At 47.7% G+C, this 25,044-nt stretch overlaps 1 long non-coding RNA gene across 4 annotated transcripts in view; it reads right to left on the bottom strand.

Moving 5' to 3' along the window:
* Positions 1 to 2,471: 2,471 nt before the first annotated feature.
* LOC103350021 (retinoic acid receptor RXR-gamma) overlaps positions 2,472 to 25,044 on the bottom strand; it is a 50,033-nt gene continuing 27,460 nt past the window's right edge. For 3 of the 4 annotated variants that reach the window (XR_001794394.4, XR_001794396.4, XR_016210450.1), the window contains 8 exons: positions 23,164 to 23,308; positions 19,663 to 19,842; positions 13,577 to 13,737; positions 13,330 to 13,459; positions 11,738 to 11,870; positions 9,795 to 9,886; positions 8,283 to 8,388; positions 2,472 to 2,928 (listed from right to left, as the gene is read on the bottom strand). This is a non-coding gene — a long non-coding RNA (retinoic acid receptor RXR-gamma). Of the gene's footprint in view, positions 2,929 to 8,282; positions 8,389 to 9,794; positions 9,887 to 11,737; positions 11,871 to 13,329; positions 13,738 to 19,662; positions 19,843 to 23,163; positions 23,309 to 25,044 lie in introns of all 4 variants that reach the window. The other variant, XR_016210449.1, reaches the window with a different exon arrangement.

The raw sequence follows: 25,044 nt of genomic DNA, 5'->3' as shown, positions 1-25,044 counted from the left end.
AGAGGAAATCAAAGCTAGAAATGGGCCTTGGGTTACCACCGTTGGGGCAGGAGGCAGTGAATTTTCCTGGAAGGCTCATTGTGTGGGTTGGATAATGGTTTGGGTGTCTCCCAAGGGCCTGGGCCAATATCTGGTTTGGTTCCCAAGATCTTCCATTAATGGTTAGTGGATTGAGGGTGACTGCTCCATCCACTCACGCTGTCTGGAGGTCTCTAGCTCACGGGGGACAAGCCCTCCGAAGTTGAGCCTAGCTTCCCTCCCTCTGCCTGCCCCTCCGAAGTTGGGCCTCGCTTCCCTCCCTCTGCCTACTGGCTCACCCCATGACTTCTCTACACTCCACCACAGCCAGGCGCCACCCTCATGTGCCAGAACAAGGGGACTGCCTTGGATTGTGAGCCGCCCAGGCTGCGAGTGAAAACACTCCTTGTTCCTTCCCAGGTAGCTCCTCATAGGGATCGGTTACAGGGATGAAGAGCTGACAAACACCCCTTCCTTAAAAGACAGATCAGAGGGTCCTGTGGATTATGCCGGGGAAGGGGAGACGTCAGGGAGCCCCCCACTCACCCCTAGCTGGACTGTTTTTATTACAGTTCAGCAAAAAATGCAAATGAAAAACAAAAATAAAGGAAACAATCGGCATATTAAGATTTTCATTCTGGGGCTGGTGTTTTGGCATAGCGACTGCTCCACTCCTGATCCAGCTCCCTGCTAATACACCTGGGAAAGCAGCCAAAGATGGCCCAAGTACTTGGGCCCCTGCCACCCATGTGGGGGACCTAGAAGAAGCTCCTGGCTCCTGGCTTTGGATCGGCCCAGCTCTGGCCATTGCACCAATTGGGTAGTGAACTGGCGGTGGAAGGCATCTAACTCTGCCTTTCAAATAAATAAATAAATAAATAAATAAATCTTTAAAAAAATATATTATAATTCCATCGCTTCAAGGCAATAACTAACAGACCCTTAAACTTTCCCCAGGAATCAAGCAATTTGTTTCTCCACAGTTGTATGATAACTGATCAAAGGGTTTGAACTGAAATGTTAGCCCTGCGGTTTTCTGAGGGCCACACAACACACATCACTGTGTGCTTAGTGTGTGCCAGGGCCTGGGTCGGGTTCTGGTCAACAGGACTGCCTTGTACAGTTGTTCAGGTTGTGCACTTACACTGTGTGCAAATCATAGTACGGATCCATTGTCCGCCCAGCCCTATCCTTTGCAGATGGCAGGGATCTGAAAACAAAATATCAAATAGTGCTGTCACTTGGACATGGTCCCTTCCTTCAGTGGGCTCACTCTCTGGCAAAAAAAACAGGGCCCAGGATCACTAGGTAAACCTATAGATCCTAGGCTACAAGTTGAAACAGGGTCTCTCTCTCTCTCTCTCTCTCTCTCTAAGATTTTATTGGTTTACTTGAAAGTCAGAGTTACAGAGAGACAGAGGCAGAGAGAGAGAAAGAGGTCTTCCACCCACTGGTTCATTCCCCAGATGGCTGCAAGGCCAGAGCTGCGCCGATCCAAAGCCAGGAGCCAGGAGCTTCCTCTGGGTCTCCCATGTGGGTTCAGGAAACCAAGCACTTGGGCCATTTTCCACTGCTTTCTCAGGCCACAGCAGAGAGCTGGACCGGAAGTGGAGCAGCCAGGACTCGAACCAGTGCCCGTATGGGATGCCAGCACTGTAGGTGGAGGCTTTACCTTCTATGCCACAGCACTGGCCTCTTTCTCTTCCTTTTAAGAACAGGCTATGCAAAATAAACCTGGTGTGCTGTAGTCCTTTGGCCATTGTTGCTGGTTAATAATAGAAAACCCTCTGCACTGTCCCACCTCCCACCAACTGCAAGGGCCTGAGAAGCTTCCTTGTGCAAAGGACACCTTTGGGCCTCATGCTCAATTCCAGAACAAGATCGTCTCTGCTTATTCCTGGAAGAGGAACAAACACGGCAGGGCACACTGACTTGGAAAGTGTCTCTTTCCTGGGATGACTGTGTCAGGAAGCCTGGCTTAGACTCAGGCAGCTAGCTCCAGGCTCATGGTCTCAGGACTCCAGCCACCCCACCAGTGTCCCTCAGTTCTGCCTGGTATGAGCTTGGGTGTCTGTCAAGGGCTCGTGTGTTAAAGGCTTGGTCCCCAGGGTTGCATGATTGGGAGGTGGGATGCACCTTGTGACCCTTAGCATTGAGGTCTAGTAGGATGGTCCTTAGGTCACTGGGGGTGTGCCCTTCCTGCAATCCTGAGTTTGGGCCCGCCCCCACTGCCCCCTTACTGGCTTACCCTGGGACTCTTCTTCTGCATATTCCCTGTCATCGCCATCCGCCACCTGACCTTGAACATGAACCTCCAAAACTGGGCTACATAGGCCCTTTCTCTTCCTAAGTAGCTTGTCTCAGGTAACTCATTGTAGTAACAAAAATCTGGCTAACCCACCCCCTTCCCACATCTGAGATAGCTTCTCTGCAGACAATAACACACCCTGTGCTCCACGCAGTGCCAATATCATATTTATTGTTTCTTTGTTTGCTTTCCATGGCAAGTGAAAAAATAATTTAAACCAATGCTATGTACAGATGCTTGGTGAACTTTTCCAAGAACTTCCATAAAGACCCCCACCCCCAGCCCCTTAAACAGCAAAGAAGGGTTACCTTTAACATCCATACAAAACTCCACCTATAAAATTCTCATGCGTAGAAAGGTTTTCTTTATTATAAGCATCACATTTGGGGAACAGGAAGGGGGTCAGGCCGGGAGGAGGAGTGATACTGGGTGGGCAGGCTGTGACTGGTGGGGCTCAGGTGATCTGCAGGGGAGTCTCCAGCATCTCCATCAGAAAGGTGTCGATGGGGGTGTCCCCGATGAGCTTGAAGAAGAAGAGGTGCTCCAGGCACTTCAAGCCAATGGAGCGCAGGGCTGGGAGGCGCAGCAGCAGCTTGGCAAACCTGCAGGTGGAGCCAAAGAGGCGTTAGCAACCAGGGAGGGCCTGCACGGGGGCACCTGCTGGTGGGAGGGGGTCCCTTGGGTCTTCCCCGCCAACCTGTGACCAAAGAGCCTAGAGGGGGAGAAGAGGGAGATGGAGACCCTCTAACAGGCCAGAGAGCCGCTTTGTGTTCAGGGTGGAAGCTGGATCTCCTGACCTCTGGCAAGTCCTTGAAATCCTGCGGCCATGTCCCTGCCCTGCCCTCCTGCATGGTGGCAGGGAGGAGGGGCCGCACTGCTGAGTCTGGTGTTTCTCACGTTCTCCACAGCCCAGGCATTGGTGCAGCACTTAGGACAGAGTGTGGCATGTCACATGCGCTGTCCCCAGTAGGTGAGCATGTCTGAGCACCTACTGTGTGCAAGAGCTGCATTCCTGCTTTCAGGAGGCCAAACTTTCCCCCCATAGTCCAGTCACTTTAGGTGAGATGACCACAGTACATTTTGATTACCAAATTTTTGTTGCCAATTTGTAACCAAACATCACCCAATTGTTATGGGCAACTTCTTAGCCCATGCTTACCTTTGAGTTCGGAAAAGTGGGAGAGAGAAATCACAGACCCTGGGCCTGCAGGGAAACCACAACCATATGTGTGTGTGTCTACACTGACTCACATATATCATGTGGGCTTCATACACCTGTGTACACACATACCTTTCACCCTGACTCACACACACCACTTGCTCCTCACACATGTGCGTGCACACGCGACCTCACCACTCACATATGTGCACAGCCCAACACACGCTTTTCTATGACTGAGGACATTTGTTGGGAGGGTCACAAAACAGAAAGGCAGCAGCACATGGAAAAGTTTGTCTCACGTCTATGCATCCCTCTCCATTTTAGGCTCCTTGTCCCAGCATTTTAAACTGCATCTATGTGGCCCTCTGCATTTCTCAATCCTTTCCTGCCCACGAAGCTCACTTAAAAAATATTTATTTTCACTCACTTGAAAGACAGAGACAGAGGTGTTCCATCCACTGATTCACTCCCCAGATACCCACAGCAGAGCTGTGGCTGGGCCAGACCAAAGCCAGGAGACCTGAACTCCATCCAGGCCTCCCATGTGGGTGGCAGGGACCCAAGTGCTCGGCCATCACCTGCTGCTTCCCAAGCACATCAGCAGGGAGCTGGGTCAGAAGCAGAGCAGCTGGGTCTTGAACTGGCACTCGGGTATGGGATGCTGGCATCGCAAGCAGCAATGCAACCTGCTGTGCCACCACACCTGCCTCTGAAGTTCATTTTTAATGCCACTAGTGCTCCTAGAAATTAGGTTATGTACTCACAACTTCTGATAAAAGGCACAAGGATATAAATCACATTAGTTCCTATAGCCCTAAGTCAGAGATTTCTGATTTTAGTTCTATTTTTATGACACTATCTCATGGATGTTTTCAAATTGGAATTGCATTGCCCCTTGAAAATGTGAAAATTCCTATGTGCGTGATGTTTTCAGAAAGTGTAGCAGTATAAGACACACACACACACACACACCTACATACAAACACCTGAGAGAGCCGGAGGGAGTTCCAGGCTCCTAGCTTTGGCCTGGCTCAGCCCCAGCTCTACGTAGGTATTTGGGGAGTGAATCAGCGGATGGAAGATCTCTTTCCCTGTCTCTCTGTGTGTTGCTCTGCCTTTCAAGAACATATTATAGATTTTAAAAAGTGGCACCATGTAAAAAAAGAGCAGAAATAGCTTTAATAGGTTAAAGGTCTGTGCCAATGGCAAGACAGCTGGCCAAAAGCTTCTAATGATAATGTACTTGAAGGCTCCTGAATGGACCACGGATCACACCGCCAAGCAAGGACTCAGCTCTGACCTTGCAGAGTTTTATGGAACTGGACAAGGAAGAAGGCATCTCTATGAGGGCAGAGGGAAGCTGAGACGAATTCTGAAGATGCTGTTTTCTTTTACCCTGAAAATGTCAATGTTTTACAATCTGTATACCACTGCATGTGCCATCATGCTAGGAAGATCAGGGATTACAGACATGAATGCAATGGTGGAAATTAATACTCTCAGCCGTGGGGTGGGCACTCAAATCCCACACTGTAGTGTCTAGGTTGGAGTCCCCGCTCCACTCTCAATCCCAGCTTCCTGTTAATGTGTTCCCAATGGCTCAAGTAGTTAGGTTCCTGCCGCCGTGGGAGAGACCTGAATGACGTTCCTGATCCCCAGCTTCAGACCTCATTATCCCTGTACCTCCTCAGCCACTGTGCGCATTGGGAAGTGGACCACACAGAGTAGATGCCTCTCACTTTCTCTCTCTGTCTCCCAAATCAAATAAATAAATGCTCACAGCCGTGAAAGCCAAGGGGGTTTGCCTGCGGGGGAGCCTGCCGTGTGCAGGAAAGACTGCGTGTGTGAAAATCACAGCCTCTTGCCCTTCATCTCCACTTCTGATCACACAGGACTTGGCCCCGTGAGGTGTATTCTGAAAAATGTCCACAGGGAGGCAGCACTGCACCACTGAGAAGGCTTCCTTCACCTTGGCCCTGCCAACCCACTTCTGCAAGCAGAGGGAAGCAGCCTACAGTACTGGCCAAGCCAGTGACTCCCTGATGCACCAGCTGAGCCTCCCACGAACTGGTCTAGGCAGTCCCTCTGTCTGTCCAGGCTGCGCTTGATGAACACTGCCGACTGGCAGGGGACCCAGCCTCTGCCACTTCCCTGAACTTCCAGGCTCTGTCCTAGTCCCTGCAACACCTGTGGCCTCTCTCTCTGGTGCCCAGAGGCAGCCCAGGCACCTGGAAGACCTCTTCCAGGAAAAGAGAGACATTCCAAGGATTTTAAAGTGATATCAGAAATAACCTAAGTGTCAACCACAGGAAGTCACTAAAATACATTAGGATACAGCCACACTGCGAAATATCACAGGACCATTGAAAAATGATCATTTGCATTTGTCAATAATCAGATAAAAATTCCTAGAATGGCAACAGAAAATAATTATACACCAAACTGTACTTTCTTATATGCAAATATATATTCCTATGTGCACATAGATAGGTACATAAGCATACCAGAAAGAAGATATCAATGTATTTACAATCCATTTTTTAAACCTGCTTCATATCTTAAATATTGTCATGATGTACTACTAAAACATACATTGCTTCTGTAATGAGGAACAAGCCAGAGTTGGGTTTATTTTGCTTGTTTTCCAGTTCTAGGAAAGAGGTGAGCACAAGGTGTGCTATTCCTAATACCCTGTACCTGCTATGCATTCAACACCCACATCTAATGCGGAGCTGGACGCCACTGCAAAAAGCAACCAACCCGGGGCTTCCACTCAGCGAGGCGCACCCAGAGTTCTTGGCTGCCAGAGGCCAAGCCACGTCCAGACCCCTGGAGCAGGGCTCTTTCAGGCTCACCTATTGCCAGTGGAGAAGAGACTGCTGGGTGGTCACCAAAATCCATTCTTGTCTTCTTCCTCACTGTTCAGCCACACCCCATCCCCAGCCTTCTTTGTGTCTAAGCTTCAGCCAAATAGGAGTCACCAGAGGGTGAGGGACCTCTCAAGCTAGGTCTCACCCATTGGGCTTCATCTCCCTCCTGTGTACTCCTCCACCCCTGTGCTCTTTCCCCTTCTGGATACAATGCACAGTGTGGATCTAGGTCACCACGGAGCCTCAGAAAGGAAGGAGCCTGGGTCCCTGAGTGCTGGCATGGAAGAGAGCCCCCTCTCTGAACTGACTGCCCACCCAGCTGGATTGATGGGTGAGAAATAAACTTCCACTGCATGAAGCTTCTGATACTTGGTAGCTCCCTTAACACAGCTTAATCTATCCAACAGATACACTAGGCCTGCCTGTTCACTCACCAAAAGGCTGAAACGCACCCCCAACTCAGATCCAGCCAAACCCCCCTACAAAACACATAGCTCAACTCCTTCTGGACAATGGCTCAGGAGAAGCAGCTTGATGAAAATGAGGCTTCCCGGAGGGAAAACATTCATTAATGAGCATCAGGGAAATGCAAAACTAGTCCCAGAGTGAAGCTTGTATGACATCAAGGCAGCTTTCTTGGTTTCATTTCCAGTTTTCTGTGAGAGATGGGGCTTGTGCAAGGGTACTTCCAAAAGCTCATGGAAAATGGAATTACACAATGTCTGTTTTGGTAAAAACACATTTTTAAATCCATGCAGTTTTTTTGCGCCATGTATTTCCATGAACTTTTGACACATCCTCGTGTTTTCCCATTTGCACTGGCGTTAGCAGAGGGGGTGACATCCTCGCTGCTCTGTGCTGGAGGATCTTTTGGGAGGAATGTTTTCCCAGCGACTCAGGAGCACCCACACTGCCAGATGGCACGAGATCTTCCAGAACCGCATCCTCCTTCCCAAACAAGGAGACCAGAGGCAGACCCAGCACCTTGGCAAGGGCCGCAGAGGGTCCCCAGGGCACCAGTGGCCAAGCTGCTGGCCTACGGAAGCCTATAATTCTACTGCATGGGGGCTCCCACAAGGACAGACCAGAGAGCAGTGTAGCCAATTCAGACCCCAGCTCTTTGAAACCAGGCAGACCTGGGCTCATGTCTCACCCCAACCATGTGCCAGCTTTATGAGCCTGGGCAATCTCTCACCCTTCCTGAGCTCCCATGCCTTGTTAAAAACTGGAGAGAATGAACTCCACATTGACCCATCCACTTGATCCTTCACCCAATATTTAAATACATATGCCATAGTCCCCCCTTACCATGGGAGATGAGATCCAAGATCCTCAGGGGATGCCTGAAATGGAGAGTGGGGCCACCCTTCTACACACACACTCTGCTCATATACACATGTACCCATGACAAAGTCCACATGCAAAGTTTGTTCCTACACACATGTAAACATGACAGTTTACATGCAGTGTTTGTTCCTACACGCATGCACTCATGACAGTGCAATTTATAAATTAGGCACAGGAAGAGATTGACAACAGTAGCTAATAAAATAGAATAATTCCAACGATACATCATCATAAAAGTTACTTAAAACGCATGCATTGTTTATTTCTGGAATGTTCTGTTTCATGTGTTCCGACAGCAGCTCACCTCTGTGACTGAAACCACAGGCAGTGAAACCACAGACGAAGGGTACCACGTGTTGCGCACTGCTTTGGGTGCTGATGCCTGGGTGGTGAACGGTGAACAAGACAGATAGGACCTCTGGCCTCATGGGGCTAACACGTTAGTGGCTTTCAGCTTGTCATGAAGATTCAATGACATTTGGAAACATCTAGGCAGGGTGGCAGCCCGATGGGTACCCTCTAAAGGGCGAGTGGGAGTGGCAGCACAGTTAGGACCATTCTTCCTGTCCTCTCTCACCTGCCTGGTTGTTCCGGATACTTCTGCTTGGTATAGGCCTCCAGCGTGGCATAAACTTTCTCTCGCAGAGTCTCCACCTCAGAGGGGTTGGACAGACCCTTGGCATCTGAAAAAGGTGACCAAGTTAGCTTCTAGTCTATATTTCGGCTGGATGCATTTCCACAGAGGCTGTCCCCACCACTCTGGCCACCTCCCCTGGCATTCCTGGAGACACCTGGATGTGGACAACTGTGCCATAAACACAGCTGGACATTGGTACCCCTTGGCCTTCCCTTCTGTGCCCTACCTGCCCAAGACACTCCTGGGGCAAAGGTTCTCAACTCCATACATAGCCAAATGAGGCCACCCCCGACTCCAAGGGGGCGCATTTCATTCACTGGGGCTGTTCTGGAAAGATCAGTTTCACACAGGTATTGAGTGCCTACTGTGTGCCAAGTGTGGACAGAGCTCTGAGATGGGGCACAACAATGGAGTCAGTATGCACCCCACATCCGTGAACTGCCCCCCTAAACCAGGAGGGAAAGCCACCTCACTCTGCAGACTGATCCTTGAGGCCTACGGCAGCATCCCATGAAGATGTCACCTCTCCCTTCCAGAAATACTTTTCCCTGGGTCCTCAGGTTACCCTTAAATGTTCTCTCCCCTGTGCCCCAATGGCCCCTTCCTGGGCTCCTCTGCCGGCTCATCCATTTCTCCTGAGCTCCAAATGTCACCACACCCCGGCCCCAGCCCCTAGACTTCTGCTCCATCTTGAATGCACGCCAGTGTCCCGGTCTTATCTGACAGCCTACATTTGGCAGTTCTCAGAGGTATATCTCACCCTGGCCTCTCCTATGAAGTCCAAACCCAAATGAGAGTACTTTAAAAAGTTCATGGAAAATTGATGAAAAAACTATGTATGGGGCTTAAAAATTTTTTTTGCACCAAAACCAATTTATCTTTTAATTTGGTTTTTCCATAAACTTTTAAAAGTCTGCTCCTACAAGCTGCTTCTGGGACAGCTAATCTTAGATGCCTGTAATCCATCTTCCATGTTAACGTCCAAGGACAAATCCTGATTCCTACACACCCACCCTCAAAACTTGCTCCACCTGGAATTGTCTCCAGCTCAGTAAATAAGAACTCCATTATCCCAACTGTTCAGGAAAACAAAACACAAACCCCCTAGGAATTCTCCTCAACTCCCCCCGTTCCTTCACATCCTGTATTTCACCCATCAGCAAACCCCACTGGTTCTACCTGGAAACACATCCAGACTCGAGCCCCTTCGGATGAACTCCTCTATCACCAGAGGCCATTGCTATTGCATATCACCCACTCCACCCACCCCACCCAGACATGCACACCCCAGGCCAATTCAAACCCCTTCTCAAGATGGCTCCAGGAGTGGTTGAGCCTTGTGCCCTCCTGTGTTCCTGGACCTATGGCTCAGTCTCTGCTGAGCTGAGCACTGGCCATCAGCCTTGGAGGAGAGCTAGACCCTCTGCAGCCACTGGATGAAGCAGCAGTCACCTGGGTTAAACAGCACAATGGCTCGCAGGCACCCCAGCTCCGACTTATCCATCTGCATGTCTTTCATTTTGGAAACCAGCTCAGTTAGAACTCTGTTCACAGGAAACAAGGGCAGGTCGTGAGAAAACCAAGAGCAAGGGCCAATACAATGAATTCAGTGTTATGTACGCACCCCACTTTCCGGATAATGCACCAGGTCCTACGGGCACAGTGATGAGTAAAGCAGTCCCTCCTCATCCTAAGAAGCTTAGTCTAACTGAAGAGACAGACACTGGGACACTAAAAGGCAGCACAAAGCCTGGTGAAATGACTGCCCTAACCCAGGTCCAAAGGAGGAACCTGCGGACTCTGAGCAGGGAACTAGAAAGGTATCCCAGGAGACTTGGGAATTAGGAATGCACCAGACAGAGCAGGATGAGGGCACCATGTGTCTGGAACACAGCACAGGGCAGCATGCAGTGAAACAATGGGAATCTACACACACCATGAAGGGGTTCTCAGTCCAAATACCATGCTGGTCATTACAACAAAACACATGGAAAAGCACAGGGATGGAGCCCAGACATGGTGAAGGTGGAAGGGAGCCCCTGGGCCCAGGCATCAGACGGAGACCGTTTTCCAGTTTACTCAGGGTCAGCGCTGTGGCATAGCGGCTAAAGCCGCTGCTTGTGGTGCCAGTATTCCATACGAGCACTGGTTCAAGTCCTGGCTGCTCCACTTCTGATCCAACTCCCTGCTAACATGCCTGGGAAAGCAGCAGAGGATGGCCCAAGTGCATGGGCCCCTGCACCCATGTGGGAGACCCAGAAGAAACCCCTGGCTCCTGGCTTCGGATTGGCCCAGTTCCAGCCATTGCAACTACTTGGGGGAGTGAACCAGTGGATGAAAGATCTCTCTCTCTCTCTCTCTCTCTCTCTCTCTCTCTGTGTGTGTGTGTGTGTGTGTGTGTGTGTGTTACTCTGCCTTTCAAATAGATAAATAAATCCTTATAATGTAAATTTTACCCTCCTCTTCTCCAGGTCTCCCTAGGTCACTGATCTACTCATTTCATTCATGTCTTCAAATCGGATCGCTTCATTTTCCTTCCGCTCCATTCAGGCACAGAGTCTGTCAGGGCAACACTGTCTGACTCAGATGGCTCAAAACTGCTAATTATCTGCCCTGGATTACACACAGTTCAGCATCAACTCAGCCTAGCCCAGCTGGCCTGGCCTCCTGAACATGACCCACCCTGGATGTTTTCCCTTCCACAGCCCCTACATTAAGCAGCTGCCCCTACCTCCCTGCAGCTTACAAGCTCATGTCAATCATCCAGTCTCCTCTTTAACAGTCCACGGGGATAATGGTGGTTATATCTTCCCAGCAACTATGCTGGTCCATCTTGCTATAATCTCAACCCTTCTTTTTTTAAATTTTTTTTTATTTGACAGGTAGAGTTATAGACAGTGGGAGAGATAGAGAGACAGAGAGAAAGGTCTTGCTTCCGTTGGTTCACTCCCCAAATGGCCACTATGGATGGCATTGCGCTGATCTGAAGCCAGGAGCCAGGTTCTTCTTCCTGGTCTCCCACGCAGGTGCAGGGGCCCAGCACTTGGGCCATCCTCCACTGCCCTTCTGGGCCACAGCAGAGAGCTGGACTGGAAGAGGAGCAATCAGGACTAGAACCCGGCACCCATATGGGATGCCTGCGCCACAGGCAGAGGATTAACCAAGTGAGCCAAGGTGCCGGCCCCCATATAATCTCAACCTTTCTGTTAATTTCTCTCTCATTCCCCAGGTTTCTATTTTCATGTGCTTGGTGGTCACAGCATGTTCAAATGCAGCTGTTTGGGTTGCTCATCCTACATCCCAGCACTTCCTACAGGCATCTGCACCTGCATGGTTGCACATATGCACGTGTGTATATACACACAGAGAGGATACTGGAAGCAGAAGGGAGACACCTGTCAAAGATGGAGCCGACCCCAGCACTGTGGGCACTGCTCCGGTGGACGTGTAGACCCGTGGCCAGAAGGATGCCATCCTGCACAGAAACCGAGCGGTGGGAGAAAGAGGCGATCAGCAATTCATTCCAGCCTGCAAGGAGAAGAGGCAGCCTTGAGGGTTAGCCAATCATGTTCTTCTTCACTGACAGTCACCCAATACCTGCATTGTCATCCCGCATAATAAAATCAGAACTGGAACTCTAGGGAGGCTAAGAACTAGCTCAAGACAACACGACTAATTAGTGGAGAAAAAAAGCTAAGCCATGGTCAGGCTCTGTACACTCTCACGGCCTCAAGACAAGAACCCTCTTAAAAAAAATCAGTCAACAAATGGGGGCTGAACATTTAGGAGGTAACAGTCATTATGTTAGCTGCCCAGGTAGATAAAGCAAATATACCTTTTGGTATCTGCCCCCAGGACCTGACAACCTAGTTTCATTCTTTAGCATTGTCTAGTAACACCCAGCACAGTATGTGGCTATCAGCTGACACTCGGAGATTGCTTATTATCTAACAGGGACGAACAAGAGTGCTGGTTTCCAAAGCTCAGCCAGTCTTCATGAGATTGCCCTGCTGGCTCAGTGACAAAGAGGAGACATGGCATAAGTCACTGGGCAGCACACTGTCCCAGAAACGGGAGGCAAGAAAGAATACAGCACATAGAATCCTAAAATAGGAAGGGACTTTGGACTCCACCTAGTGTAAGCACAAGCCAAAATCTTTGGCTTCTGTATCTGATCTGTGAAATGGGACTATCTTTATTTGCCAACTTCATTACAATAACGAGGCAGTGTTTCAAATTACTGTCAATGAAAGTGGTTGGACAGTTTGGGAAAGTTAAATGAGAATTATAACGGCTGGATTAAAATTTGCATGGGTGGAGAGTCTCAGTTCTGCATTGACCAGCGATCTTTCATCTGGGAATGAAAGCTTTTCCGAAGGTCCACCCAGGTTGAAAAGTTGACAGATCATACAAGGTAGTTCAAAAATTTGTGGATAAAGGGGATTAAAACATAAATTATTTTGGCACAAAAACATTTAGAAACGTATGCAAAGGTTTTTCATAGTATGTCTTTTCCACGATCTTTTGAAGACTCCTCATATTAAAAAATATAAGCCCTGGAGACAGATGTTTGACCTGGTGGTTAACACACCTGCTTCCCACATCACAGTGCTGGAGCTGCAGCTCCTGACTCCAGCTTCCTGCCAATGCAGACCCTGGGGGCAGCAGACGATGGCTCAAGTCTCTGCTACCCACATGGGGGACTTAGACTGAGTTCCTCTTGTCAACCTGTCCAAGTCCCAGACACTGCAGACATTTGGGGAGTGAACCAGAAGATGGTAGGCATTGCCATCATCTCTGTCTCTTTTTCTCTCATTAATTTTTTTTTTAATGTAAAGCCCCTGGATAGGATTAGTCCATCAACACTGTACACAGCTTGGGTGGGTTGCAGCTCTGTCAAGTACTTTGTTTAAGGATCTATATGAGTAATTACAAAATGGCAGCCCAGATGATTGTCTCTAGGCAGAAGAACCACGGTATGCTTTACCTGCCCGGAGCAAAATGACCTGATCCTCTAAGGTGAGGTCAGAGAAGTGGGGAATACGCTTGGCCCACTCAACGAGGGTGAAGAGCTGCTTATCGGCAGCGTGGCATATGTTGGTGACAGGGTCGTTTGTCTGAAAAAGGAACAAAGGACTGTGAGGGACAGGTGCAGAGACCCTAACACACCCCTCCCCCACATCCAGACCCATGAAGGAGGAAGTGGCAATGGCTGGGGATGTAAGAACACACACCGAATTTTCCATGTTCATGTCACCATAGGATTCAGTCTTTGGTTCAACAGCGAGTTCAGCTTCCAGAATCCTCTCCACGGGCATGTCTTCATGGCCACTGCTGGCACATTCCGCCTCACTCTCAGCTCGCTCCCGGCTCCTCTGCCTTTCTTCTTGCACAGCTGACAGGCAAGCGGGACATGCAGAAGTTACCAGAATGCCCAGGACAAGTGCAGAAGACTTAGCTACCTATCTAAAGCTCAGTCTCCTCACCTGTAAAATGGGGGTGTTAGAATGCTGACAGATGAGACAAGGAAAGCAAAGCATTGACTGTGACTGTTCAGAGCTCGGAGGGGTTCCTTAGCCCATAGTCTTTGAATCTTAAGCTTTAATACATTCTGGTTCTACCCTGTCTTCTAAGGCTAGCCTTACCATTTCCTACAATTGTTCTTTATGTGCCTGCTCGGATAAACCACGAGCAGGCAATAGTTAAGCAGCCAGCGCGTGACTTTAAAACTCCCTCTGTCAGATCCTGTGCATCAACCTTGGCATTCACGTCCCATTAGGTCTGCCCCTCGTGCACCAGCCTGAACTCAGCATCAGCTGATCTGACTTGTCAGGGAAGATCTCCAGGGAGCCCGCTGTGGGGATTCAGTAAGTGAAGGGGTGGAGGGCTGTCACCTACATGACATTTCCAATCAGTGCTGAGTCGGGGCTGGGGGAGGGTACCTAGGCAGAGGTATAGGAATATCTCAGCCTCCCCTGAACCTAGGGTCTCCATCACAGTTCATGCCGGCCCTCGGCATCTTCCGGCCCTGAGCTTCAGGAGCAGGAGAGCCTCCCGTCCCAACCCTGTCCTCATCTCTAACCTCTGTTGGGTTTGTGTCCATTGTCTGGAACACTGTGCGTTCTGCCTTATTGCCAGCAGAAACAGGCAGAATTCAATATCGGAACTCATTTTTTTTATATCCCAAGAGTCAAGAAAATTATACTCCTAAGCAGGCAACTAACCTGAGACTCAGCCACAGCTACTCCACCAGCAACTTGGACTCTCAGCTTCTCTCCCTTCCGACCCACAGACTACCTGCACAAGCAGCTCCTACTCCCTGAAGGGAGGAAGAGCCACCTGGGCTGCAGAATGGACGGGCACCAGGGTTTGTCATGCACATGATACCATTGCTCTTCTCTAGGTCACAGAAGGGTGGGACGGCCCAGGCTCCAGAGCCTGGCACAGACGCCCCACACGACCCCCAGATAACAGGACTCTACAGTCGGGAGAGATGGGAGGAGAGTGGGAGGGAAGGGGAAAGGGAAGACAGCCCAGAGATAATCAACACAGGCAGTGCGAATAAGGAGGAACCCAGGGAGGGGAGAGAGAAAGAGAGAGAGGCAAGGACCATAGGCCTTATTGGCAGAGCACTCTTTTTCAGAATCTAGCTCTACCACAGACTAGTGCAATGACCTTGGATGTGTCACTTAGCCTGCGAAGGCTCAGTTTCCCTATTTCTAAAGCAAAGATTATACTGTTTAACCAAAGTCATTTGTTTACCTGAGAATCAATGAAATAAATGATAACGTTCAATAGAAAAACTTCTTTCCCCTTCCCCCTGTGCTTGTCTCTGGTTCTCTTTCCATCTGCTTCTCTGGCCTCTCCCTCTCTCTCCTTGTTCTCTTCCTTTTCCTTTCTCATCTTTACTTCCTGTCCACCTTGTCAGTCCTCATTTACTGACAATGTAGCAAAACTCTAACATGCATTTCCTTATACCTGGATTTATCAGCCAGAATGAAATGCTGCTTTTATGAATTTTTTAAAGTTGGGTCCACAGGCTTCTACTCATCTGAATTTTAAAAGATGGGAGAAGCAAACTATGTTAAGTTCCTTTTGTGCTTCTCAATCAATTTCTTCTTCAGATTTGTAACATCCAGGGGGAATAACCTTCAAACTTCAAAGAAAATAACCTTGGCTTCAGGGAATTAGATTTTAACTCAGCTTTTGCCATGAATGGAGTGACCCTTTGTTATTCATTTTTTTTCTCTTTGTACTACACCACAAATGAGAAATCACAAGCCTGTTATTGGACAATATCTTCGATGTTGCAGATACTGGCAGCTTCTGCTACTGCATACCCAGGAAACAGTAAATGGTCCAGAATAGTCCCAAAGTCCTGCCTTATAGTGGGGTTTTAGCCACTCATCCGACATGGATCTATTGCATAATTATAGGTGCTACAATGGTCAAACTGTATGGCATTCTTTCTCTACATCAGGAATATTGTTCAATGCTTTATACAGATTATATTTCATTTAATCCTCACAATAACCCTCTAGGGTGCTACGAGCCACATAGAACCTAGAGAGTTCTCTAAGGTCGCACAGCCAGGAAGTGGCAGAGCCAGCACAGGGACTCAGGCTGGCTGACTCCCAAGGCCATCTCAGACCCCTCTCAACAGTCTTTGGACCACTAGGCTTGTTTTGGTCACAAAGTCCTGCTGGATGCCAAAGCTGTCCACAAATGGCCTCAGAGATAATCCGTTCTCCAGTCTTCAAATCACATGTGTAAGATCAGAAATCAGGGAACCACTCTTCCCAGAATTCCTGAGTGGCCTAGGAGCCAGAGGGTCACAGTGCTACACCAGACCACCATTTTCCTGCTGGGCAAGTTGGAACACATCCTAGCCTCTCTGAGCTGCTGTCTCTTCTTTCAGGAAATGGATGTGTGCCACCAGAGAATAGCAAATGTCCATTCTGGCTTTAACACTAGATACTTTGAAACAGCAACAGGTCCAGGCAGGGGGAGCCTGAGACCACCCCATTCATCTTTATATATACAAATAAATTCCATAGTGTCTCTCAGTGCTCAGTTACCTGTTCCAGGATTTCATTATTCTTTTCCTCAAGAAAGCGTCCGAACTGAGCCCCCAATTCTATAAAGCAATGCCAGACACAGCCGGGGAACGGCCAGGCTCCAGGAAGGAGCCTTTCGGGAGTGGCCCCTCACATAACAAGATCAGGAATCAGTTTGCTTCTTCACTTCTTCATTGTCAGGGCCAATGGCACTGATTCCTTTAGGAATTTCCTCCAAGGGCTCCTTCCCTCTTAATTTTTACTACTCAGCTTTTCAAGCCTCCTGTTTCTCCACATTTTTAGAGGAGCAAAACCTGGGTTGGACTTTCTATTCAAGTGTGGTTTAATAAGCAATGCTAGGTTTAGAAGAAGGCCTACTATCCACGTGTCCCTGCTTCACATCCTTTTTACAAGGAGGAACCAGGCTTCTCACCTTTTGACACACTGGTCACTGTGATCAAGCTGGGAGATGACCAGCTGGAGTCCTGAGAGACGCATCAGACCAACTATGATGACTTCTCTGAGGGACGCCACTCACCTTCCTTTAATTCCATATCATAGGCTTAAAGAAAACTGTTGTTCCCCCAAGTCAATCTGAAATTTATCTCATCTGTTCTAGAAGGAGGAACATGACCCCTGTGGCCATGCCTCTCATGTGGTCATTCATTGAATTCAATCCTGATGGAAAGAAGAGAGCCTCCAATGGGAGATCTTTCACATCAAACGTTCCAATCTATAAGACCACTGACCTCCCTGCTAGAACAAGCCTGGCATTAGCACAAAGTTAGCACTCAATTAACACCCCATGAGTGAACAAGGAGGAGATTTTTAGCAACTCCTGCAATTCTGAGATTTCTGAATTCTAAGCATTCCTTTTAAACTAATCCCAGCAATGTATTCAAGGGCTTTAGGGTACTACTCTTTGGTGACAGAGCAGTGGAAAAAAAAACAACAACAACAACAACAAAAATAAAGCAGACAAAACTCCTGCCTTCAGGGAGACAGACAGTGTTAGACAGTGATAACTGGGGGTAGTAGATCCAGTAAGCAGGCAAGGTTTCACCTAGAAGGTGGTGATTGAATAAAGATCTGAAGGAAGCATTCTGGACAGGTAGACAGCAAATGCAAAGACCCTAGGGCAGGAACATCCCTAACGTGCTTGAGCATCAGCAAAGAGGCCAGGAAGGCTGAAGCAAAGAGGCAGTGGATGTCCAAAATCACATATGACCTTGAAGTCATAACAAAGACTTTGCCTCTTCTCAGAGTGAGAAGGAAAGGCATCGGAGGGACTCCAAAGGAGGAACTATCTGACCTGATCCATTTGCTCGAAGCCTCAGTTTGGCTGCTCTTCCAAGAAGAGACTATAGACAAAGACAGAAGCAAGGAGGCCTCTTAGGATGCTACGTAGGTTATTACAAGAGGTGTCAGTGTTATGTGTCAACTAGAACTTTTTAAAAATACAGAAGTGATTTGGTTTACTGTGTTAGTAGTAAAAGTACTGCAACATGGAAAGATCCTGAGCGTCCTGGGAGGAAGAGACAAGATTTCCTGACCCACTCACTGCATGTGGAGGGTGAAGGCAGGGGCAGTCAAAGGATCTGGGTTTGAGCGGCTGAAAACTGGAACGGCCATTTCCTGACACAGTGAAGGCTGTGATGAATGGGCCAAGGGTGGGGGGCAGAGGAGGATGAGCTCAGATTGGGGTCTGGCAATTTGGAGATTCCTGTTAGTTGTCACAGCACAGTTCACGCACCGGCAGGAGACGAGCACAACCTGAGAGTCAGGGGGCCCAGCGTGCCTCTGCTTACCACTTGCCTTTGGGTCCCTGGAAAACCCATTCACCTCCCCGAGCCTGTCTCCTCTCCTGTGGGGTGGGTGCAGCTGACCTGGAGAATCTGAAGGCGTCCGCTTTCCCAACAGGTCAAAATGCCAAGAATATCTTTTTGCCCTCTTGTGGGTGGCGTTTCCTCTAAGAAGGGGATCTAAGAACCTTTCCCTTCATTGGTTCTTTCATCCAGACTCAGCCTCTCAGGAAGGAGGCTCTAGGGCAATGGGGAGCCTGCCGGGACTAACTAAGCTCCTTGTTCCCCTGGCCTCAAGGGGACACCACCTCCCTACTCTAGGATCCATTAAGATGCACCAGTGACACTGTGTACCTGCTTGCGTTCACTGGCTAATTAACTGTCCTCTTCAATTTATATGTGTTACTTAACAGAAAGACTTTTCGATCTGTGAAAGGAACAAAAAGAACTTTTGGATTTTTTTCCTTGACAATGGGATAGCCCAACTAACCCACATTATAAATTAAAAGCTATAATGGCTCAAAGGCACACTGATGGTCTTGAATGAGAAGGCTAGATGCGTCAGACCTGGTGATGTCCATAATCCTAAAAGACCATGTGGTACACCAATTTCAAAGGATTTATAGCAGACCAAGCTTACAAAAGTCCAGAGAGTGAAATCAAACCTGCAGTTTTCCCCAGAGTGAGATCTAGGCTTACAAGGGAGAATTTGGCTCCAACTTGAAGGTCAGTGTGATGTTCCACTGAGAGAGCCAAGTACAAGGACCCTGGAACCTTAGCTCTGAGACTTGTTGCCTGGCTATCACCAAAAAAGGAGGGAGAGGCTCCAAGGTGGGGGCTGCCATCTGTGCTCCAGCAGAGGACGGGTGACCACGATGGAGGAAGATGCTCCTCGCTCTTTACTCTGGAGACCTCTCCTAGGGTGAATGGACATTCAATTGCAACTCTTGAAAAGTCATGGTGGGGTCAGCACTGTGTCATAGCGGGTGAAGCCATCGCCTGCAGTGTCGGCATCCCATATGGGCACCAGTTCAAGTCTTGGCTGCTCCACTTCTTATCCAGCTCCCTGCTATGGCCTGGGAAAGCAGTGGAAGATGGCTCAAGTGCTCAGGCCCCTTACACCCGTGTGGAAGACCCAGAAGAAGCTCCTGGCTCCTGGCTTCAGATCAACCCAGCTCTGGCCATTGCAGCTATTTGGGGAGTGAACCAGTGGATGGAAGACCTCTCTCTCTCTCTGCTTCTCCTTCTCTCTGTGTGTAACTCTGACTTTCAAATAAATAAATAAATCTGAAAAAAAAGAGAAAAGTCATGGTACCCCGAGTCATCCTAAGTCTTACTTCAAACTTCTCCCTTGCACACAGTCTAAGGCAAAGGGGCTCTTCGCTATGTGCCTATCTCCTACAACTATTCAGATGTAAACTCCTTTCCCTTGAGTGGAGGGGGATCTCCCGAGAGTCTCACCTTCCCTCTTCATGCCCATGACAAGGCACTTCTGATAGCGACAGTACTGGCAGCGGTTGCGCTGACGCTTGTCAATGAGGCAGTCTTTATTATCCCGGCACGTGTAGATGAGGTCTTTCCTTATGGTTCTCTTGAAGAAGCCTTTGCAGCCTTCACAGCTGTACACTCCATAGTGCTTTCCTGGGTGCGAGAAAAGAACATCCCATCAGCTGTTCTTGTGTTAACTGCATCTTTCATTCATAAGAACCCCTCGGTTATCCCCTGCTCCAAGGAAACAGGCGCATCATCTGGGCACTGGGACAGAAAGCAGAGGATAGGTAGCAGAGAATGTGGGCTGAATCACAGGACCCAAACTAAGCCAGAGTAAATGCACCTTCCCTCGTGTCTTCCTTCTGGGTCGCAAATCCCAGAAGGCGCTGTTAGGAAATTCCTGGCCCAAGGTTATATGTTTACATTTATTTTATCAAGGCAACTTATGGGTTTGATTAAACAAATGGTGCACCTTGGTGTGAGACAAGTGGGTATACATTAAATGATATGTATGCTTGGCATGTATTATGTAGGAGGAAGAGAACCACTGTCTAATGTTTCTTCATAATTGAGGCCCAAATTCTTAGGAAGCCTACTTAAAATTCTTATCCTTTACCATAATCTATGAGCAGAATCTTGACCTAAGAATTTGTAAGGGCTATGCTTGTGGAAGAAATAAATTGGTATATGATCCTTATAGCATAATAGGATACTTTATGTTGCAATATGACATAAAGCTCCTAATGAAGGTGGTTTTGCTTGACCCACAATAATCTGTTGCCCATTTCATTGCCCTTTTTTCCTGACCCAAGCATTCCGTTTTCATTGCCCCAGGCAGGTATGGCTAATTTGAGCCAGGAGAGCCACCGTGCCCATCCACACACAGGCATCATGAATCAATCACAATCCTCTCTCTAAGTAGAAGTCGGCTCTGGACTACACGTCAGGCACCAATGCTCGGTTGATTGGAATTGCTGAACTTGACAATTATAAGGAAACAGATCATAGAAAACATACTTATGTCCGTGATGCCATTTAGCTGTAGACATGACAGGACTTTCTGTTTTGTTTAGGTTGACCTTAAAATACATGTGAAGTCCCTGAGACTGAGCAGATGTAAACATCTGTGTCACCAGAGCTTATATTTCAGAGGAAATCACCCTAGGATGAAATGGCGGATGGAGATAGCCGTTTGATGAAAAGTCAGTCCGTGCCTAATTAGCTGACTCAACTCTCTCTCAACTCACAGTAATGATAAATACGGGATTTTTTTATCTTGGGCACAAAGAATTGAATGCTCTCAGCCCTAAAATATTTGTCTTTGAGAAACATAGGACCAATTTGTCAACTGTATGACGCAGTCATTCCCATGGCTTTTCAACATATGAATAAACCACCCAGACTTTGAACTAAAATAACCATAGCAGGGAAAATGTTCTATTGGGTTATGACTGGCTTTCTGTTATTTCCATGGCCAAGTCTGCACGATCTGAAAATCGTTTTGAGAGTAAGCCAACATCAGCCATGTAGCCTCAAAGTTCCAGGCACCTGGAATTCTCCATGCATAGCACCAACCGTAGTGGCTTTGATGATGATGAGAGGATGAGGAAATATAGAGTTGGCCATCATGGATGGCCATAGGAAAGAAAATGGGCTTCCCTGTCTTATTAAAAATCATCAAACCAGACTTTCGAATGTGTTCAAAATTGGTGAGGAAAGCAACAGGGGGCAGAAGGGATGGACAGCAAGGGAAAGAAGTCAGGAAAGAAACTATTTTGGCAAAACTGAAGAGGTCTAAAGAAGATACATTTGTGAAAACACATTTGTCTCTGATCATAAAAATTGGTTTAAAATCCAGAATTTTGTAGAAGGAAATATACTAAAATATTAAAGGGCTTCACTTTCTTGGGGACATTCCTCATGATTTTTTATTTTCCTTTATACTTTTCTAGTCCTTCCAAATGTGTTTATATTGGGATGTTGCTTTTATAATTATTTATTTGGAACTTTTTTATGATCATCAAAAATAATATTTTTAAAATTAAGGAAAATCTAGCTTGTGTTACTTAGTAATCACAACAGCTTCTCTTTCCCAGATACACATGTGGTTGTGTCACTCCAGAGAGGAGCTTCCAAACAGTTTTCAGTGACTCTAACCTTCCAAAGTAAAATTGTGCTTTTAAATCATAGAGACTGGGAGCAGACATTGTGGTGTGGTGAGTTAAGATGCCTCTTGGGATGCCCAAGAATCAAGTCCTGCCTCTGCCTCCTACCCAGCTTCCTGCTAATGCACCTGAAAGGCAGCAAATGATAACCCAAGTATTTCAGGTCCTGTTGCCCATGTGGCAGATCCAGATGGAGCTCCAGGCTCCTGGTTTCTACCTGGCTCAACCCTAGCTGTTACAGTGATTTGGTGAGTGAGCCTCTCTCCTCGCTACCTCCAACCACTTCTATTATTCTGCCTTTCAAATAAATAAAACTTGGGGCTGGCATTGTGGTGCCGCAAGTTAAGATGCCACCTATGACATCAGCATTCCTTATCGTAATACAGGTCTGAGTCCCTACTGCTCCAATTCTGATCTAGTTCCCTGCCAACGTGCCTGGGAATACAGTGAAAGACGACTCAAGTGTTTGGACCCCTGCCACCCAAGTAAGAAGACCTGGCTGGAGTTCTCGGCTTCTGGCTTTAGACTGGCCCAGCCCCAGCTGTTGTGGTCATTTGGGCAGTGAACCAGCAAACAGAAGATGGATTTCTCTCCCTCTTGCTCTGGCTCTCACTCTCGCTTTCCCTCTCCCTCTCCCTCTCCCCTTCCCACTCCTCCTCCTCCTCCCCTCTCCCTCACTTTATGTATGTCTGTATGTATGTGTGTGTTCCCCCTTTCTGTATGTAACTCTGCCTTTCAAATAAATAAAATAAATCTTTAAGGGGGGTTGGCACTGTGGCATAGTGGGTAACGCCAGCACACCATGCGTGTGCCAATTCAAGTCCCATCTACTCCACTTCTGATCCAGGTCTCTGCAGACGGCCTGGGAAAGCAACGGAAGATGGCCTAAGTGCTTGGGCCCCGGCACCCATGTGGGAAATCTGGAAAAAGTTCCTGGCTCTTAGCTTTGGATCAGCCCAGCTCTGGCCATTGTAGCCATTTGGGGAGTGAACCAGCAGATGGAAGACCTTGCTATCTTTCCCTCTCTCTCTGTCTGTAACTCTACTACTCAGATAAATAAAGAAATCTTTACAAATGAATAATTAAATCTTTCAAATAAATAAATACATCTTCATCAAAATAAGTTCATGAAGCCTGCAGTCTGTGAACCCAGGGACAGAAATTTAGAGGCTAGCCCCCAGCTGGACCATCCTAAAGGGCCATTTCCCTTTCACGAGATGCACAGTATCCAGGTGGGTGCTGAGCAAGCCTCTTTCCTGAGACCTCATCCATGGGCAGCTGGGAGGGCACGTGGTCCAGTGTGTACCTGAGGATCTGTCGCCACAAATGGCACAGATGTGTTTAACCAGAGATCCAGGACTGGTGGATGGGTAGTTCATGTTTCCAATCCCAGGAAGCCCTGGTAAGGGTTTGATATCCTCTGAGCTGCTGATGCTGTTGACCACATTTAGCTGCAAGAGAAAAAAAAGCACAATAAAGCACACAGCCAGGGTAAACCCAATCCGCAGGCCCATGCAACAAGGGCCTACTGGAGAAAAACAAGTTCTATTTCAGGAACTCATTCCCAAGTACAGAACATGTGAAACTCCCTACCTGTGATATGGATTTAAGAGAGAGGGGAAAAAAACGGTGACATGAGGGGAAGGAAATCATTTCCAGAAGCCAAAACCTAAAGCTAAAATCACAACACATCTCCATTAGAGTCTCTGATTTTATTCTTTCAACACACATGTTTCACCGAGCTAGAAATCCACGCTGAACAGTACACCTAGTACAATGTCAGCTGTGCATTTTTAAATTTTTTATCAACTACTGGCTGCCTGTTCAGCAATGCTCCAAGAGGAGTTACGGCCCTCAGGCAAAAGACTTAGACTCTAAGAGAGCCAAGTAGAAAATGCAAATCCATTCATCAGTCAATCAATAGACATTCTGAACATCCACCACACCAGGCACTGTGCCAGGCTCTGGGGTACAAAAGCAAACACAAATGCATACCCAGCAGGAGTTCACAGTAAATGGAAGAGAAGGGGTGTGCAATGATCATCTTTATGAGCCCAATGAAAATGCTAACCTTGACATGCAAATCATTGCAATGGCACCAAAAACTGGGTAGAAAGCTCCAGATCATGGTTTTGAACCATGTTTGTAACCAACAGGGTGTCTTTCCATGAAATTGTAAAACCTGTAGAGCCAGACACCGTACCTTTTCTGCCCAGAACTTGACGTGGGGCCCAGCACAAAGAATGGAGCTGATAGACTGGAAAGACTGAATATATGATCTTTTCCCTTATCCTTATCACAAGTGAATGTTACCTCCCCACCGTCAGCTCTGAGCTGCCCAGTGCTCCTGGGGAGATAAAAGATGCTGCAGGAGGTAACTCAGATAACTGTTTTATAGCCATCAAAGGAAACAAGTCAAATAAACATGAGCCGGTCATCCAATGAGCACTATTTCTGAGTGCCATGGTGTAGAGCAACATTCTAAGGGCTGTGAAAGGAGGCACCAAACCTAGAAGGTATGTCTGCCATTCCTCAACTGTGTACAGTTTCTTAGAGGAGTCAGAGCATGTGCAAAGATTGAGAAAACTTACAAGCAGGTTTAAATGAAGGTAGTGAAAGTATGCATGTGTGTACGTGTCCCGTAGAGACATCTGATAAATAGCTGGAGGCTGAGGGTGGGGGGTGGGCCCTGACTTCCTATGTCTGTCTGAATTTGAATCATGCAACCAGAGTGACTGTACTTCTCAAAATGACCCAAAGGTAGGATTTTCATCTCTATTTAAGGTTCTTGGGATAGAAGGAGTGATCAATAAAACATAAACTACAATGGAGAGGAGTTAAGTTCCTTCTAAATTTACCAGGTTTTCAATTCACTAAGCACAGCGGGTGGACAGAGGCTCTGGGTGAAATGCCATGGGGGATACAAAATAGAAGACACTGCCTTCAGTGCCTTCTTTGGAATCAAAGTCACCAGGAATTTTTTAAAAATAATAATTTGTATAGAGAATGGAAACACATATGTGATGGGAGAATATTCCCTTCTGCTCCTTTTTAAATGTTTCAAGTTTACCTACTTGAGGGGCAGAGAGAGAGACAGATGGACAAGCAGAGCTCTCATTCACTGGTTTGCGCCCCACAGTGTTCACTGAGACTTGACCAGGCTGAAGCCGGAGCCAGGAATTCAATC

Source organism: Oryctolagus cuniculus, chromosome 7, assembly GCF_051225735.1.
Source record: "Oryctolagus cuniculus isolate XC-2025 breed Fujian yellow rabbit chromosome 7, ASM5122573v1, whole genome shotgun sequence".
NCBI lineage: Eukaryota > Metazoa > Chordata > Mammalia > Lagomorpha > Leporidae > Oryctolagus > Oryctolagus cuniculus.
Note: the sequence above shows the minus strand (reverse complement) of the source record. Positions and strands in the feature narration are given on the sequence as shown.